Source organism: Lycium barbarum, chromosome 7, assembly GCF_019175385.1.
Source record: "Lycium barbarum isolate Lr01 chromosome 7, ASM1917538v2, whole genome shotgun sequence".
Classification (NCBI taxonomy): Eukaryota; Viridiplantae; Streptophyta; class Magnoliopsida; order Solanales; family Solanaceae; genus Lycium; species Lycium barbarum.
The window spans coordinates 100005406-100025091 of record NC_083343.1 but is presented as its reverse complement, the minus strand read 5'-3'; the positions used below and the strand labels follow the sequence as shown (position 1 = coordinate 100025091).

The 19686-nt window shown below is 37.7% G+C and overlaps 1 long non-coding RNA gene across 2 annotated transcripts; it reads right to left on the bottom strand.

The window, feature by feature from the left end:
- Window positions 1-455: 455 nt before the first annotated feature.
- LOC132602349 (uncharacterized) lies at window positions 456-19201 on the bottom strand. Of its 2 annotated transcripts, none has more exons than XR_009567747.1 (3): window positions 18985-19201; window positions 18318-18371; window positions 456-678 (listed from the first exon to the last, which is right to left on the bottom strand). It is a non-coding gene; the product is annotated as an uncharacterized LOC132602349 (long non-coding RNA). The 2 variants fall into 2 exon arrangements; XR_009567746.1 differs by lacking the exon at window positions 456-678 and adding an exon at window positions 17450-17750.
- Between the last annotated feature and the right edge of the window lie 485 nt (window positions 19202-19686).

Sequence of the window (19686 nt, the reverse complement as noted above, 5' to 3'; positions counted from 1 at the left end):
AAAGTAAGGTACCAAAGTATCATAATCATGATATACAACTAACCACCAATATCCTATATCTCAACGTGCCGACGAGCCAACCAGTACATAGAACAGATAAGTCAACAACGCAACGGGGTGTCTAGCCCCTAAATCATACAATAAGGCCTAACCTAAGGCAATGTCCATCCCAAACTTCATACCCGAAGGTTTACATGCATTCTCCGATAATATCATCTAAACATACGCTTCGCTAATCGAAGTCTCATTATAAAGTAAACCGTAACCTACCTGCAAAGCCAAATGTCATGACCCAATTTTAGTAAGTCGTACAGGCACCTACCTTTCCCACTTCGGTAGGCGAACAATTAACTCAACATTCACAAATAATAGAAAATATGGGAAGAAGTAAAATAGCGAAAGTCTCACAAATGTAATATAAATAAGAAAATGCGGAAGTAAATGAAATCCACCCCAGCATCTGGTCTGGTCATGCAAGAGCATCAAACTAAATACTATAAGTCTGAATCATAATAATACATAAGTAGTCTCAAAGATCATGTCTCAGAATAGAAATAAAGACATAATGATAGAAAGAATCATCGGGCAGTGAACGTCCTCATGCTCACCCTGAAGGACTGGAATCAGCCATCCTCGAATATCAGTCACGAGGAGTAGAAGTTGAGCTCACCTGGTACTCTGCATTCATAAAAGAATGCAACAAGTGCATGTCAGTACAAACAACAAGTACTGGTAGGTATCATAGGCCGACTAAGACTAGCTAACGTATATAAAGACAACAAAGCAAGATAAACACATAAACCAACAAGTACAAGTCGACAAGAATCTATATCCATAGAACAAGTCATCTCCTATGTTATAACATCTAAACCCAACTGTGCCAAGCCTCGGCGTAATCGATCTGAACCAATACATCACAATAGTATCACAACGAGTCATCACCTATGTTATAGCATCTAAGCCAAACTTTGCCAAGACTCAGTATATCAACACCTAATCCGTATATCACAATAGTATCATAATAAATCACAGGGATATCACAGGAAGCCAAATGATACAATGCAATGCAATAATGTATGAAGTACGAATGCAATGCATATACATAGTACACGTGTACTCCGATGATGGAACATCACATCTCGGCAGCACAACCCATAGGGGACTTGCAAAGTCTATGTACCTCACGATTCCGACAACAACCTCGGCAATCGCTACCTTACGATTCCGGCAACAACCTCCGCAATCGCTACACTCATCCTCGATTCCAGGATAAACATCGGACATCGGTCCTCACATCACTCTCATCCAACTAAGCCCAGCTCATAACAGTGTTTCCTTGTATATCATCAATGTATCAACAGTATATCATGAAGGATGAGAATGCGTGCAATGTATGAGTTCAATGTCAATAATGAAATCAATCTCAACAGTACCACACATGGCATACAAGTAATATCAATGATAAGGCTACACAATAAGCCACAATGGAATCACAATTCTCAACAGTACCTCCCAAGGCACACAAGTAATATCAATAATAAGGCTACACTATAAGACACAATGGAATCATGATTCTCAACAGTACCTCCCAGTGCCCATAAGTAATATCAATCATAAGGCTACATATTAAGCCACAATGGAATCACTATACTGATCTTAACATCAATCAAGTAAAGTACCACAGTATCATAGCCATGATATATCTCTAATCACCAATATCCAATGTCTCAACGTTGCAACAAGCCAATAAGTAAATAGAACAAGATAAGTCAACAATGCAACGGGGTGGCTAGGGCCCAAATCACACAACAAGGCCCAACCTAAGACAATGTCCAACCCAACTTCATACCCGAAGGTTTACATGCATTCTCCAACAATATCAGCTAAACATACACTTCGTTAATCGAAGACTCACCATAAGGTAAACCATAACCTATCAGGAAGGTCGAACAGCAAAGTCTCCAATAATCAAACGTTAGTCTTCCCTTTTCTTTGAGCCTCGAGATAATCAAAGTCTAAACAAATCTGAATCATAGAATTAGAATAAAAAAAAGGATATCATTCAAACCCTACTTGAATTCCAGACCCAAATTCCCAACCTATGGAATAGGGTTATGAACTAGAAAGGTGAAATTAGGAATCTAAAGATCTCACTAAGAAATTAAAGCTCTAAGTGATCAATTCCCATCAATATCAAACTAGAAGAACCAATAATTTATTGAAATTCGGATTCTAGGCAAAACCCCCAAATTTGGGTATAAACCCTAACTCCCAATTCAACAATTAGATCTTAATCAATAAGTAAACATGTTACAATAGCTTATATACATAAAATCCATGCTAAATAAAGCTAACCAAACCAATAATTTTAGATTTATAGCCAAGAAATATTTTAGGAAGAAACCCATTAAAACCCAACTTATTGATGAACTAAGCATGAACCATGAATTTCTATGGTGATTTAATGATCAAGGAATGAAGTATAAGGTTAGGGAAACCCACCACAAGCTTAGCCTCTTCAAGAACTCCAAAACCCCTCTCCAATAGCCCTTAGACGAAATGGGGAAATGTTTAGAGACTTAGTGGTTTTTATCACTTAAACCATTCAGTTACTGCCCGAAACCAGCTTCCGCGACCAGCAGACCGCTTCAGCTGCACCGCTTCGGCGGTCCCATGACCTCTATAGCAGTCATGCCCAAAACCACACTGGCCGTTTCAGTGGTAGGGTGACCGCTCTAGCGGTACCACTACCGCGGTGCTGGTGCCGCCAAAAAGGGCGCCAGACACCAGAAATTCCAAGATTTCACATTCCCAACCCGAATTTTTGACTATCTCCCGAGGCCATCTGCTCACATACCAAATATGCAGAGATAGAGAAAAACACGCTACGAACGCACTCGTGGCCTCGAAATTCCCAATAGAGGTCTCGTTGATCGAGTCAAACCCCGATACCTCATCATAAACTTTCCAACCCAAGTCCCAAAGTGCACCCGAGTGCAGTAGGAACCGAACCGAATATACGCACAAGTTCTAAAAGACCCTCGGACCACTCAGAATAGACGGATTCCCAAAAAAGGTCCGTTTACCCAAAAGTCAAATATGAGTCAAATGATTTTCACTTAAAACCCAAATTTCCCCAAAACTTACCCTAATAAAGTTCGATGACCTCGGGAAGCATGCCCAACGATCCCCGCTGGTCAAATATGAGCTAATAAAGCTCGAAAAGGGATCAAAAGGGTCAGGAATGCAATAACGACCAAACGGGTCGTTACACCGAACAATAAACTCGAACGATCAAATATTAGTCTTACCCTTTCTTTGTGCCTCGTGATAGTGAAAGTCTAATCATATCCGAATAGGGAATTAGAATCAAGAAGAATCAATACTCACAACCTTATTTCTATTGAAGTCCCAAATCTAACTCATGGAATGGGAAATCGAGCCTTTCAAGTGTAAAATAGGAAATTCGAAGGCTAAATATGAAATTCATACTCTAGGTGATCAATTCTCATCAAGCATTTGCTAGATTAACTCATAGATTAGAGAAATTCGAATTCTAGATGAAACCCCCAAATTTGATATAAACCCTAAATTAAAGTCTAACAAATTGGTCACTAGTAATGAAGGAATCATGCTTATGTAGTTACTAATCAACAATTTCACACTTAATCAAGCCGAATCCACCAACAATTCAAAGTTTTATAATAAAAAACTCATTAGAGGAAGAAACACAAAAATTCTCTTTAATCTTCAAGTTAATCACCAATAATGGAAGGTATAGGCTTATCAATAATGAATTCACCAATTTCCTATGGTTAAACTAACCAATTTCATCATCAATTTTCCATTAGGAAGGCTAAAAACTTTTAAACAAGAAACCATAAAAACTCCATTTTATTCATCATGTTCTATGAATTTACTACCATAGATTCATTTTTGACGAAGGTAAATGAACGGAATAGAGATTAGGGAACATACCCTCAAGAGAAATCTGACCCAACTCTCCTCAAATCGCCTCAAAGATGCTAAGGAATTGTTATATTAAGAATGGGAGGAATAAGGGTTTCGAAAGGGCATTTAAATAAGAAACTTCCCCATCGGCCGCTCTTGCAATCAACAGGCCGCTTTTGCGGCACCGTTTTTGTCGTACCACTTTTCCAGTCAAGAGGTCGCCCTTGCGGTACCGCTATTGCGGTTCCACCACCCCTTTTGCGGCTACCTAACACTAGAAATTTTAGTGTCTTTCAAACATGGAATCGACACCCGAAACCTCCCGGACACAAACCAAATATGCATACACATGTAAAATCGCGCTACGAACTCGCTCGTGCACTCAGAATTTTCAAAAGAAGCCTTGTTGAACAAGTCAACCCAAGTCCCAAAAGGCAACCAAGTGCATTATAAACTGAACAAAACCCACCAATAAGTCACAAATGATCATCCGGACCTCTCGGAATCGACGAATTTTCGAAAAAGGTCTGTTTACCCAAAAGTCAACTATGAGTGAAACAATTTTCACTTAAAAGCCAATTTTTCCAAAAGTCACATCACAACTCACTCCCATGCCTAGGGAACCATGCCACCTATCCCCGCGGGTCAAAATTGTACTAATAAAGCTCGGGGATGGGTCAACAGGGGCAAAATGGTCAAAAAGTAATAACGACTGAACGGGGCGTTACATCAGATACCAATTAAACAATCGCTCGTCCTCGACTAGAGAAAGAGAGTATGAAGGCTAACCCTAACCAAGGAATCATCATCATAACAACATGGAAGCCTCCAAGACACGAAGTATGCCAAAATCACTGCCCGCTCACCTTAATAGTCAAAACTTCCTCTAACTTAGCCGAAGGACCTAATTTCCATATTACAATACTCGAATGCTCTTCCTAAATAACATAGCCGCTTTTATCGAAACTCTGTCATTCAACATAATCATGCCTCTGGAGTGATCGATAGGTCTCACATACATCCCTCGAACAGCACAAACCTTTAGACATAAATACAATTATAGCCCACTCTGAACCGGTGGAACATTTTGATTCCCCTAACCTTTCCTTCACCCTTCTCAAGTCGTTCTTCGAACCACAATTTCTTAGAAACACGCAAGAAAACTTGAAACCATGAATTACTTTTGCCAGAAAAGAATTCTTGCTTCATCAGAGAACACTACGATATTCCATCAAAATCGATCTTTCTCACAGCCAACTTGGCCAGTTCTAAGTCTTGTTAAACCTTAAAATCACTATAAAGGAACATACCACCGAATATGTCGTTGAGCGAAATCCATCAGAATTCAATTGATCACTACGAAGATCTATCGCAATCATAGTAACTCCTCGAATCATTACCACACCCATTGCAGCCCATTATACTAACCGAAAAGCTGACCCCGCTAAAATATCTTCAAGTCCACTCGTAAACCCTGATAAATTCAGTAACCTGTCGTACCTCAAATCCAAAATTAAACTCATCGAATTCGCGAAGGTGATTTACTGGGAACCCATAAGTTATTTTGGAATTATGAACACAATTCATCGAGTTCTACCCAACCACACTGACCCAAAATGAATGCACCACCCTTGAGTCTCATCAACAACCAATTGATATGACTCTAATTTTTTAAACCAATCACGGTCTTACCACGCATAAGAAATCATGTCTATCACCCTCGTCTATAAAAGCTAAAACATATTCAAGTTGTCCACTGAGCACCAATGAACTAGATCTTGTGAATGCAACCTTTGAGTTTTTCAACCCTTACCCGATACGCACATCTGATACCACCCGAACTTTTTGACGCCAAAACCTACAGTCTCTTAATATAACCCTTTAACCATCGAGCCTCCCATTGTAATACCTCAACAAGCCCATAACATTTCTGAAAGCAACAACTCTCACAACCTCTTACGTCAACCTAGCACAACAATCTCGAAGTCCTTAGTATGCGAATACATTCATCCAACACACCCAGTCAATATAACTCGTAACATATGAAACTTACCACTAATACAGTCCCATCCCGAAATATAGCTCTAGCCCTCACATAATAGGGATTCCACAAATCTTTTCTCTTAAAGCACACTGACTCATCCACTGTAAAATGTTACAAAATTTATCCAACGGTGTACAACCAAGCCACTTCTTATAAACCTCAACATGTCAGTTCACTAAAATATACTTATCACTAGTTACCGATCACAAACCTCATGAAATTTTCCTCATATCACTTAGTCCATTTCTGTAGTCTTTCTTCCTTAAGCTCATGCAACAATCACACCTCATTTGAATATGCAAGACAACGATGCCACAATCTAAATAGACTCAAGTAATCCCAAGATGTATCTCGTTCTTGCGGACTCTCAATCAACTATACCTTTTATCGACTCGTCAATTTCTCTTTTTCTAATCAATTCATGATCATCGATATCGTAATCAATCCTCGAATCCACTCAATTGAATACTGCATAATCATAAGTCTTGCAAACTAGCCGAATCAATCCTAGAGATAGGATCATACCACACACTCAGGACATTAGAGTTTTCTTAACGCTTAAAACTCTAAACTGAACACTCTCTAAATCCAGAGTATCACATAACAGTCTTACTAATATCCTAATGTATCCCACTGAATAGTCCTTGCCCGAATTTTCTTACTCAATCTCCAAAATATTATCTCGAACTTAACCCAGTTAACCCATCATTGATCTACCATTTCAAGCATCCTTGTTTACTAACCCCTTACTCAATATCCTTAACGCTGCTAGCCCTCGAAGAATCACCTTTTACCTCATTTAAAAAATCTGAACACCTCTAACCACTCGTACGACTATACCTTTTATTCAATCACATAAGCCGAGTAATAACACCACTAGTAGCGGGATCTAGTCAAATTTACACAATGAATACAAGTCCCCCAACCTTAATCCAACATTAGGTGCAACATCTAATTAATCCTCATGAGTACTAAAATTTTAAACTGGCCCAACACTGATAATCGTTACATTAGTCAATCACTGGCCCTACTAGCTCACGGCACAATTGAAATTCAAACTCATCCGTAAACTCTCAAGCCCACTCTACACTAAACAATCGCAACCAAGCTCTCACATCACTAATTTTTGTTTCAACGATTTCATTTCTGCCCTTAAACTCGAAGACACCAATCAACCTTATCGGTCACAACATTTACTGAAGGTTATAATATAATGCCCTCGCAATCCAAAAATGACTTAAGTACGCATAAAATCTTACCTCAAGTCTTACGAACCTTAATCCCCTGAACCAGATAGCAAGATGACTCATTTTAATCTTTCAGTTCCCGTATTTCATTTCAGATCACTTTTATCACTATCAACCAACAAATACTCAAATCCACTCAATCCTCTAAACTAATCATCCCTCTAAGCCAAACGAACCACCAACAGTATCAATATTTCCCCTTAAATCTAAGTGAACCAACCAGTAACTCCTCAAGTCATTAACTCTTTGCATTCGCCCATGATTGAATTCATTTCCATCAGTCGGTTACTACCTCCTCAGAAACCTACAACTCAGTCAAATTTATCGATCAAACAATGTGCCCATAGCATTCAATTAATAACAGAGGACTCCTTTAACATCTACGAGTTAATAAAAAGATTGACTCAATAGCACCATGCCCCCGAGATATCACGTGAACTTGCAAGCATAGTCGCTACCAACCCCTGCCTAATTATTCCCACGAAATTCAATCCTCTATAGTAACTATAGCCAGATGACCACTCCCATTAGTACCATTCTGTCGCGCCGAAACCTGCATACCCTTCAACAACCAAATACAAAATCCGCCCTCGTACGCCCCATAACCCTATCCCGATGAACGCAACAGATACCAATATTTTCCTTTCTAAACCTATCATATCATCGGGAAAACCACTGTTGTTAAGCCATCAATGCACTTTGTCACTTTCGAGCACCCAACACTGAAGCATGGATATCATGTAAACCTCTGAACTATCTTTCCCATTTCACACGAACCCCCATAATAAATGAGTCTAATCGCGACTCCACTCAACAATCGAGTCTAATCGCTTCTCCACCTCAATCGAATTCTTGGGCCATGACTAGAGACTAAACTTGATCACGTGTATGAATTAGAATAACACATCTCGTACCATACCATAACACGTCATAGATCAACCATTCGCATAAGAATTTACGGACAGATTTCCAACTTCCGAGGATGATTAAGATAAGACAGTTCAGATACCAATTGAAATCGACTAGATACCAATTTGAATGACGTCGCACGAGAGAATGAAAGAATTGGAAGTTTCCTAAATGTCTTATAGCTTCTCGCAGATAAATACGGAGCTCATTGTACCGATCCACGAGACTCTACTAGACATGCTCTTGTATTATAGACCGGGTAACCTAGGGCTCTTATACCAACTTGTCATGACCCAATTTCACTAAGTTGTGTGGGAACTTACCTTTCCCACCTCGGTAGGTGAACCCTTATCCCAACAATCATAAACATAATAAAGAGGAAGAAAAAAGAAATAATATACGTCTCACAATAATAATATAAAGTGCGGAAAGTAGTGAAATACAACCCCAGTATCGTGGTCTGGTCATACAAGAGATCTACTAAATTATAAGTCTGAATATTACATAAAAGTCTTAATTCATGTCCCGGAATAGGAAGTAAGACAAAGCAATAAACAGGCTTCTTCGGGCAGCGAACGTCATCATGCTTACCCTGAATGGACTCAACAGCAAACTCAAAAATCAATCACGAGAAGATGAAGTGAAACCTGGAAAGTACTTTGCATCCATAAAAGAATGCAACAAGTATAGGTCAGTACAAACAACAAATACTGGTAGGTATCATAGGCCGACTAAGACTAGCTAACGTATATGAAGATAATAAAGTAAGAAACACACGCAAATAGTAAAGTACAGGTCATTACTAGACAAGTATCCACAAAACCAATCACAACCTATGTTATAGCATCTAAGCCCAAATGTTCCAAGCTTTAGCATAATCACCCAAGACCAAACTATGACTACCGTATCCCGTCCCCATTTAGTCACATACAGGGATCCCAACACTATCCATATCAAATCCAACAACAATCCAAATCACGCTTAGCACATAAGAGAGACAACAAAATGCAATAGAAATATATGCCAAGTCTCAGTATATCAACTTCGAATCCATCAATCACAACCATATCACGCATCTAAATCGAATTGTGCCATGTCTCAGTGATTTCAATCACAAGTTCATATCATAATCAACTAAGAGAGATGATAAGATGCAATTCAATATGTATATGATATGTATTCAATGTATATACTCGTACACATATACTCCGATGACGGAATATCACGTCTCGACAGCACAACCCATGGGGGACCCGCGAAGTCCATGTACCGGTCACTCCGCACACAGCCCAGAGATAAATCAACATGCAATACCAGTCACTCCACATACAACCCAGAGATGACTCTACATCCAATACCAGTAACTCCGCACACAGCCCAGAGATGGCTCAATATCCAATATGGGTTAGATAGATAAGTGTTTCTGTATCAGTCACTCCACACACAGCTCGGAGATGACTTACTGTCCAATATGTCTCATAAGAATAATGGTCACTCTGCACACAGCCCAGAGGTGACTCGTATCAATATGTCGTAATGCATCTATGTTTCCTTCTCATTTCCCATCATTAGTACCACATCAAGGCAATATCAATATATCATGGAAATGAGTATGAATACAATGCAAGAGTAATATCAATAAATAAAATCAATCCCAAACAGTACCACACATGGGTACACAAGTAATATTATTAACAAAGCTACACAATAAGCCACAACAGATTCATAGTTCTTATCTCAATATCAACGTAGGAAGGTACCACGGTATCATAATCATGATATACAACTAACCACCAATATCCTATATCACAACATGGAGACGAGCCAACAATTACATAGAAAAAATAAGTCAACAGCGCAACGGGGTGGCTAGCCCCTAAATAATACAACAACACCCAACCTAAGGCAATATCCATCCCAAACTTCATACTTGAAGGTTTACATGCATTCTCCGACAATATCATATAAACATACGCTTCGCTAATAGAAGTCTCAACATAAGGCAAACCGTAACCTACTTGGAAAGCTGAACAACAAACTCGAATGATAAAACCTTAGTCTTGTCCTTCCTTTATGTCTCGCAATAGTGAAAGTCTAATCATATCTGAATAGGGAATTCGAATCAAGAAAAATCAATACTCATGACCTTATTTCTATTCAAGTCCCAAATCCTAACTCATAGAATGGGAAAACGAGCCTTTCAAGGGTAAATAGGAAATTCGAAGGCTAAATATGAAATTCATACTCTAGGTGATCAATTCTCATCAAACATTAGCTAGATTGACTCATATATTAGGGAGATTCAAATTCTAGATGAAACCCCCAAATTTGGTGTAAACCCTAACTCAAAATCCCACAAATTGGTAAATAGTAATGAAGGAATCATGCTTATGTAGTTACTAATCAACAATTTCAAACTTAATCAAGCCGAGTCCACCAACAATTCAAGGTTTCAAAATCAAAAACTCATTAGGGGAAGAAACACAAAAATCCTCTTTAATCTCCAAGTTAATAACCAATAATGGAGGTATAGGCTTATCGACAATGAACTCACCAATTTCCTATGGTTAAACTAACAAATTTCATCATCAATTTCCCATTAGGAAAGATAAAACCCTTTAAAGAAGAAACCATAAAAACCCTATTTTATTCATTATTTTCTATGAATTTATTACCATGGATTCATGCTTTGGGAAGGTAAATGAAAGGAATAGAGATTAGGGAACATACCCTCAAGATAAATCTGACCCAACTCTCTTCAAATCGTCTCCAAGATGCTAAGGAATTGTTATATTAAGAATGGGAGGAATAAGGGTTTCAAAAGGGCATTTTAATAAGAAACTGCCCTGTTGGCCGCTCTTGCAGCACCGCTCTTGCGATCAAGAGGCCGCACTTGCGGTACTGCTATTGCGGTTCCACCATCGCTTTTGCGGCTACCTGACACTAGATATTTTTGGTGTTTTTTAAAATTTGAAATCGACACTAGGAACCACCCTAGATCTCCCAGACACAAACCAAATATGCATACACATGTAAAATCGTGCTATGAACTCACCTGTGCACTCGGAGTTCTCAAAAGAAGTCTTATTGAAGAGGTCAACCCCCTGTAACGACCCGTTTGGTCGTTATTGCATTTTTGACCCTTTCCCGAGCTTGGTTAGCTGACTTTTGACCCGAGGGGATTGTTGACACACTTCTTGAGGTGTTTAGATTTGATCCGGGTGACGTTTTGTGAAATTTTGGCTTAACGCGAAAAAGAGTTAACTAAAAATTGTCTTTTGGGTAAATGGGCCTTTTTTTGAAATTCGTCGATTCCGAGAGGTTCAGATGGTCGTTTTGAACTAGTGTGTATATCTAGTTCAGTTCCCAATGCACTTAGATGCATTTTGGAACTTGGGTTGGGAAGTTGGAATTGAGGTATCGGGGGTTGGCTGGATCAACGAGACCTCCGTTGGGAATTTCAAGACCACGAGTGCGTTTGTAGCATATTTTTATGTGTTTGTGTATGTGGATTGTGGGCCCCGTTTTCCTAAATTCTAGGGTTGGTTTTGACCCAAATTGAATGATAGCAATATATGTATCGATCTTTATGATTTCTAATCTAGATTTCAAATATGCCTAGACTTTCTTGAATGAACTTGAGGCTCAGCGGAAAGGGAAGGATAAGGAGTGATTATTGGTGTTATTAATGTTCAGCCATCCAGGTAAGTTATGGCTTACCCTTGGTGATACGTGGTGTAGCGAAGCATATATTTGGATGGTATTGTTGGAGAAAGCATGTAAACCTTCGGGGTATGACGTTGGGTTGGATATTGTCTTAGGTTGGGCCCTGTTGTGCGATTGGGGCTAGCCATCCTGTTGTGTTGTGACTTAATTGCACTATTGTTATTGGCTTGACACCGCGTGGTAATAGTAGATATTGGAGACTATTGATATATCTTGTGCATGATATCGTGATACCTCACTTGTTGACATTTGATTACGAGGATAGTGTTCTATATGACTTGTGTAGTCTTGATGATATTGTTGAGGTACCCATGCATGGTACTTGTGATATTGATCTGATTATTGATGTTGACTCATACATTGCAACACTCTTATGCTTCATGAAATACTATTGATACATTGATGATTTCTTGAAAAGACACTGTGATGAGCTGGGCTCAGTTTTGCATGAGAGTGACGTGAGAGTCCGATATGGTTGTCCTGGAATCGTGGATTGAGTGTGAGTGATGTGAGAGTCTGATATCCGATGGTTGTCACGAAATCATGGATTGAGTGACACGATTTTTGAGGTTGGTGCCGGAACTGTGAGATACATAGACTTCGCGGGTCCTCTATGGGTTGTGCTACCGAGACGTCGATACCTTATTCTGGAGTACATGTGTACATAGCAGTGCATTACATTGCATTGCATTACGGATTATATTGTGATGATCTAGTGTTTTACTTGTGTTGTTGGTTTCGGATTGGACATATTGTGACTAGACACACTTGGGTTTAGATTCTTCAACCTAGGTGATGACGTGTACTTGGTTCTGATTGTGTTTGACTTATACTTATTGATTCATCTGCTTATCTTTCTTATTGTCTTAATTATGTTAGTTATACTTAGTCGGCCTATGATACCTACCAGTACTGTGATTTTGTACTGACCTGCACTTGCTGCATTCTTTTATAAATGCAGAGTTCTAGGTTAGATCTTCTTCTGTTTCTCGTGGCTGATAGTTGCTCCGAGATTTTCTTAGAGTCTACAGGGTGAGCTCGAGACCCCTGCTGCCTTGAAGATTCTTCTTTATTTATGTCTTATTTACTATGCTAAGACATACTCAGACTTGATGTATTATTGAAATTCAGACTTGTAGATTTTAGTTAGATGCTTTTGAATGGATTAGACCAGAACCCGGGGTGTATTCCTTATTTCCGCACTTCTTCTATATTATTATCGTTAGATTTACATGATTCATTCTCTTCCGCTCATTTAGTTATTTATTTACGTTTTTACTATCGTTGGGTTGAGGGTTCACTTACCGAGGTGGGAAAGGTAAATGCCCGCACGACTTAGTTAAATTGGGTTGTGATACCCTCAAAGGCCTAAACACAACTTTCCAATCCAAGTCCCAAAACACAACTGAGTGCATTGGGAACTGAACCAAACCCACCAATCAGTCACAAATAATCACTCAGACCTTTCGGAGTCGGCGGATTTCTGAAAAGGGTCTGTTGTCAACTATGAGTCAAACAGTTTTCACTTAAAAGCCAACTTTTCCAAAAGTCACATCACAACTCACTCCTATGCCTAGCGAACCGTGCCACCTATCCCTAAGGGTCAAAATTGTACTAATAAATCTCGGGGACGGGTCAGCAGGGGCAAATATGTCAAAACGCAATAACGACCGAACGGGTTGTTACATCGCATTTAAAGTGAAACTCCCAATTTTGGGTATGAACCCTAACTCTCAAATTCATAAATTGGTTACTAATAATGAATGATTCATGTTTATATAGCTATTACCCATCAATTCCATACTAATATAAGCTTATTCTATCAGCAAATCAAGTTTTGATAATCAAAAGTTCATTCAAGAAAGAAACCCCAAAAACCCTCTTCAATCCTTATGTTATTAGAAGGTGCTAGCATGAATTAGGGAGTTTCTAAGGTGGATTATGAATCATAAATGAAGAATAGGGTTAGATGAACTTATCCCGATGAAGAATTTCCTCAAAATCTCTTGTTTTGCTTTCAAAATATCTCTAGAACCGAGTGTAATGAATAAGGAGTGATAGAATTTTAAAAAGGATTTAAGGCATTCAAGTCCCCATCGACCGCTGCCACGGTGACATGACCGCTACGATGGTCACTCCACATTACACTAAGCCGCTATAGTGGCAGGGCCATCGCCACGGCGATACCGCTGCGGCGGTGCTGGTGCTGGTGCTGCTGCAGCGGACACCAGTCACCGGAAAATTATTGCTTTTGACCATTCTCAACCCAAAATCCGACTATCACCCAAGGCCCCACAGACAGAAAAAAACATGCAAACAAACATAAAAATATGCTACAAACTCACCCGTGGCCTCGAATTTCCCAACGGGGGTCTCGTTGACCAAGTCAACCCCCAATACCCCAAAATAACCTTTCCAACCCAAGTCCCAAAACACACTCTAATGCATTGGGAAATGAACCGAAAATACTCACAAGTCACACATGACCATCCAGACCTCTCGAAATTGACAGATTTTCGAAAATGGTCCGTTTACTCAACAGTCAACTTTGGGTCAAACAGTTTTCACTTAAGAGCTAAATTTTCCACAAGTCACAGTAAAATTCACCTGAAAACATAAGGAACCGTGCAACGTATCCCCGCGGGTCAAAATAGTACTAATAGGGCTCGGGGATGGGTCAACGGGGGCAAAATAGTAAAAAATGCAATAATGACCAAACGGGTCGTTACACAGCCTTGGTACCACAATTTTAAAAAGAAAAATGATAGAGGCACCTAAAGGAATAGCTTAAACACTAGTTGGATTAGTTCTCAGACACAGAGGTGGAGTAAAGCAGTTTCAATGGATTCAACTAAATCCACTGCTTTCAACTTGAACTAAGTCTGAATTTACTGCCTTTAAATCCTAAATTCGCCTATACTTTGACATGCAACTTTATGGTTTAGAAGCTTGTACAGAAAACCCATCTTTAAAAATTTAGCCATATTCATCTCTTGAAGGACTTACATTTCTTTGCGTTTATTTTTAATAATATATGGTTGAAATTTGAAACCTTGTTTTAACATTTTTTTCTAGGAGGGGAGAAAATCAAACAAATTAAAGAAACTAATTTTAAGAGAATGTTATAATCCTTATTCTTCATATGGAACATTAATGGTTTTTTTTTTTGCCAAAAATGGTACACTTTAATCTCACCCATTGTTTTTCGTCTATCACTAACGGAAAGCCGCTCACGTGTGTCTCACACATTACATTTATCTGTAACTACCTATTTGACTTGACTAATGTTGTAGATCATGTGATTTGATAATCACAAGCAAGGACATTGTCTCATTACGCATACCGACTTAAAAGTGGGCAAGTATTGGGGTAAAATGGGTGTTGACTGGGATGCTACTACATGGAAACAATAAGTACATAACCACTACCAATTCAAGCAATTATTAATAATTTATCATAGCAGATAAAATAGAGTTCATACACAAGTCATGGTTGTCCACTTTGTTGTTGCCATGTAGCAACATCCAATTCAACACGAATTTTCCCAATACTAGCCCACTTTAAAGTCAGTATGTGTAATGTGTAGACAATTATATATATATATATATATATATATATATATATATATATATATATATATATATATGATCTAGAGAGAAGAAAATTACTATGTGTGTTGTATGATTCTTGTTGAGGACCCACTATTTATATTAAGTTTTAGGCTTCGTAACATAGGTACGCAATCCGTCCACACAAAAATGTTCTATTATTTTTTGCCTAAAGTAGTTCTAAGTCACGCCCCAAATCTAGAGAGGTGTGGCCGGCACCCGGTGCCACACTCGGACCGAGCGAACCACTCTTAATCTGTAACTCTGAAGGGGTAACCTAAACTTAGGCTGACAAGCCCACCTGCACACAGGCAACACCAACTAGCCGACAAGGCCACATTCTGAATATCTATCTGTATATAATAGGAGAGGCAAAAGAAGGATAGGATGACAAGTGTCATCACAAAACAATTCCAATTTTAAAATACAAAAAAAAAAAAAAAAACACAAAAGTAAATAAAAGAAAATAAAAACTCAATGGATAACATAACTGCCAAGTTTGATTAACGGATAAAATGACGGTTTGATTAACACTATAAAATTACAATATAATTTTAAAATATAAAACAAAAAAATTTAAAAACTGCAAACTCCGGAAAAAAAAACTGTTTCGTGCAGTTATGGGCGAGGGAATATAGTCCTTTACTGTTTTTTCACAATAGTTTCTTTTATTTCTTTCCCTACAATTTTGCTTTTTCTTCTTATCCAATAACTGATTTGTTAATGATGATAAATTCTTCTAATTACAAAAACTTAAACAAGCACCGTTTTAATTCATCTTACTAGAACAAACACTAAAGCTTTGTCTAAAATATTTATAAGAATGAGAACCTAAGAGAATTCTTGGCCATCAGAAATGACGGTTTGCATCTGTTATCTCTGTTAGAAACTTCTATAACATTTTCTACCTGTTTGAACCTATTAGATCCGTGTGTTGTTCCCTTTGAAAATTGTTTTGTTTTTTTACGTGGTTCTGTGATGTTGAATAGTCGAATTGAAGAACCAGATATCATGCTTCTTGAAATTGACCAACAAATTCAATGAGTTTGTTGCCTTCAAGGTAATATGAAAATTCACTTTAATTACTTTTGTTTTCCTTATAAATATAAGCTGCATGGTTTCTTTAGGTTGCTAAATATACTCTCATAAAAATGATAAATAATTTTTAACATTTTAAATGCAAACCTAATCTTGAGATCAATTAAATTTTTTTCATGTTGTTTGTTTTGAAATAAGAAGTATTTGAATTAAATAAGAAATTTAAATTTGAAGTGTATTTGAAAGACAAGGTACTTTAATTTGGATAAGGTTTGCCCCTTCTCCTTTTCGTCAGAAGAGAAAGAGAAACAAAATACGAAGTAAAAGGCAATAGACTGATAAGATTTGCTTTTAATTGCATTTTACGGAACAATTTAGTTCTCTAAGCACAAATATTTTGCATTAGTACCTTCAGAGAACAAAACAAGATTAAGTCATTTTATTATTTTATATTCATGTACGTAATTTCAGTAATTAAAATTTAAATATTAGCACGTTATACAAAAAAGTAATTAATAAACAAAACAAAACTACATAAACATGTTTTATAGTTTAGAATAATTCATAATTACTATGTAGAATAAAATGAGATATGATTGTAAATATCAATTTAGTTTTCAATATAAAATTTTAGTTAAGTATACATTAGTGATGACGTTAAATTTAGTAATTTAATATTTCACTAACTTATTGATTTTAAATATATCAACGTAATTTGAAAAAAAAATCTCTTAATCAGACAAATAAGATGATAATATTTTATGATTAATTTTCCTTTAACAACGACCGCGCATCGCGCAGGTACAAAAACTAGTATATATATAAAGACGGGTTATCTCATCTGAACGGGGCATACACACCCAAAACATATATATATATATATATATATATATATATATATATATATATATAGCTGAGCAAGACAACGAGGCTGCTATGACCATACAAAACTAACCGTGCCCAAATAGAGATATACAAAGCCGACAAGGCTGTCGCATTGGCACACTATATACAGGACTCATCTACAAGCCTCTAGAAAGCATAATTATATCATGGTCGGGACAGGCCCTAGCCTACCCATCCAATCTGTAATCACAAAAGAAAGACTCCAAAAGACCTGGCAACTCCGAACAAACGGAGCTCACCAATCAGCTGATATCAGGTCCTGCCTACTGGGGAGGTCTATTAGTCTGTCTATCTGTACTTGCAGGCATGAATGCAGTGCCCCTGGGCAAAAGGGACGTCAAACGAAATAATGTACCGAGTATGTAAGACAATAGATAACTAAAACTGAAAACGTAATAATCTGGAGGCCAAAAAAATGCCCTAAATATGTCACTTGACCTGTCTCATATGAAATGCAATATAATACTATCATATATCTCATTGACCAAGTGGCCAGGCAACTGTAAAATCTCACCGATCCGTCGGTCAGGCAAATCTGTCTCACTGACCAAGTGGCCAGGCTAAATAAAATGTCTCACTGACCAAGAGGCCAGGCTAAATAAAATGTCTCACTCACCAAGAGGCCAGGCTAAAGAAAATATATGTATAGCATGCTGTATATCATGTATATGCTGCAAAGTGTAAAGCTATGACATGTCTCTTCCCGTATCTTTCTAAGATCAAGAACACAAGAAGACAGTGAGGGTCTCTCGGAAGTACAACACAATACTAGGGAAGTTGTATATCGCTAAGACAAGCTTTAATCAATAAGTTTCTCTTTATATGATCAGTTAAGCTCTTGTTAGATATCGGATCATGCCAGGAAAAGGAAGGATAGCCATTACATACCTCAAGTCGCCAATACGATCCAATAACGAACTCGTCGTAACTAGTATGCCAATCCTATGACAAGGAATACATATATGAACTTAGATGACACTAGTATATTGCGTATATCAAATGATAAATCGATTCTAAAATGGAACGGACAGAATTTCCCCTATTCCTTAATCACTACCACTTAACCAATAGCCAACAACAACAACAACAACAACAACAACCTCATTTAAGTCCTCTTGAACTCAAATTATCAACATTCAAGGATATACATCAAAACAGCCCAATATATGCTTCCTATACGCTACTTTATACGCTTCCTTCTTACAACTTCAAGAGGCATATCAATAACAACACAACAACAACATAATCTACTATCCATATACAAGAAAACTACCTTCATATCACAACAATAAAAAGTTCTAAGACAGCCAATAAGATCAACACAAGTTTTAACACAACTTGAATTCTTCTTCCATAAATTCAACATCCAACAAGTTGTATAAAGACCAAACAACCTCAAGAACATGTAGGAGGGATGAAATTTTACCTTAACAAACTAGAACCTACCAGTTATGAACGGTCAACCCACAAGCAACTACGACAACTACGAAAGGGAGAACGATGAGAGCCCCAGGATTTCGAAAGAGATTCGAGGAAGGGATTAGTTGCAACTCACCTTAATCTATGAGAGATTAAGAGACCAATTCTCTAATGATCTTGCTGCCCACGTTTTGCCCCCTTCAATGATAGAAAAATTTCATAAATGAAATCCCAAAATTGTTTCTTAAACTTTCACGTTTTTGTGCCTCTAGGCTAGGTGATTATTCTTTGCTAGTACATATTCTGAAATGAATAATATGTAATGAATTCTGAAGTTTCCTAATACTTAGATAGTTGTGGGGCCTACATACTCTTCATTTAATAAGAAAAAGAAGGCTTGGCTATTAAGCAGCCACCAACACATACTTATACAATGAAACATGAGTCATAAGGGGCTGATTTTGGTAGTCCCACGTGGACTCCATAATTGTCCACTATTATATCACTTATCTTCCACTAATCCATTAATTAAACCCTTGAATTTAACTAATTACCAGCATAATTAATTTCTTGATCTATTTCACTTGAATTGACCACTTTTAACACACTTCACATATTCATTATCATAATCATGTGATATAGCACTAGTCTATAGACTCTTTTGGGCATTCACGCAATATTATATTCAAACACCATCGTCATACTTTTAAAATTATGAATATTTTCAGTACTTCATCCTTTTGTACACTGAGTTCTTTAGTTTGCATGGTTGAATAGAAATAAATTCTCCGAGCTTATGATAGTTCTCTTCGATGCCAACGACGCAAAAAAATTACGA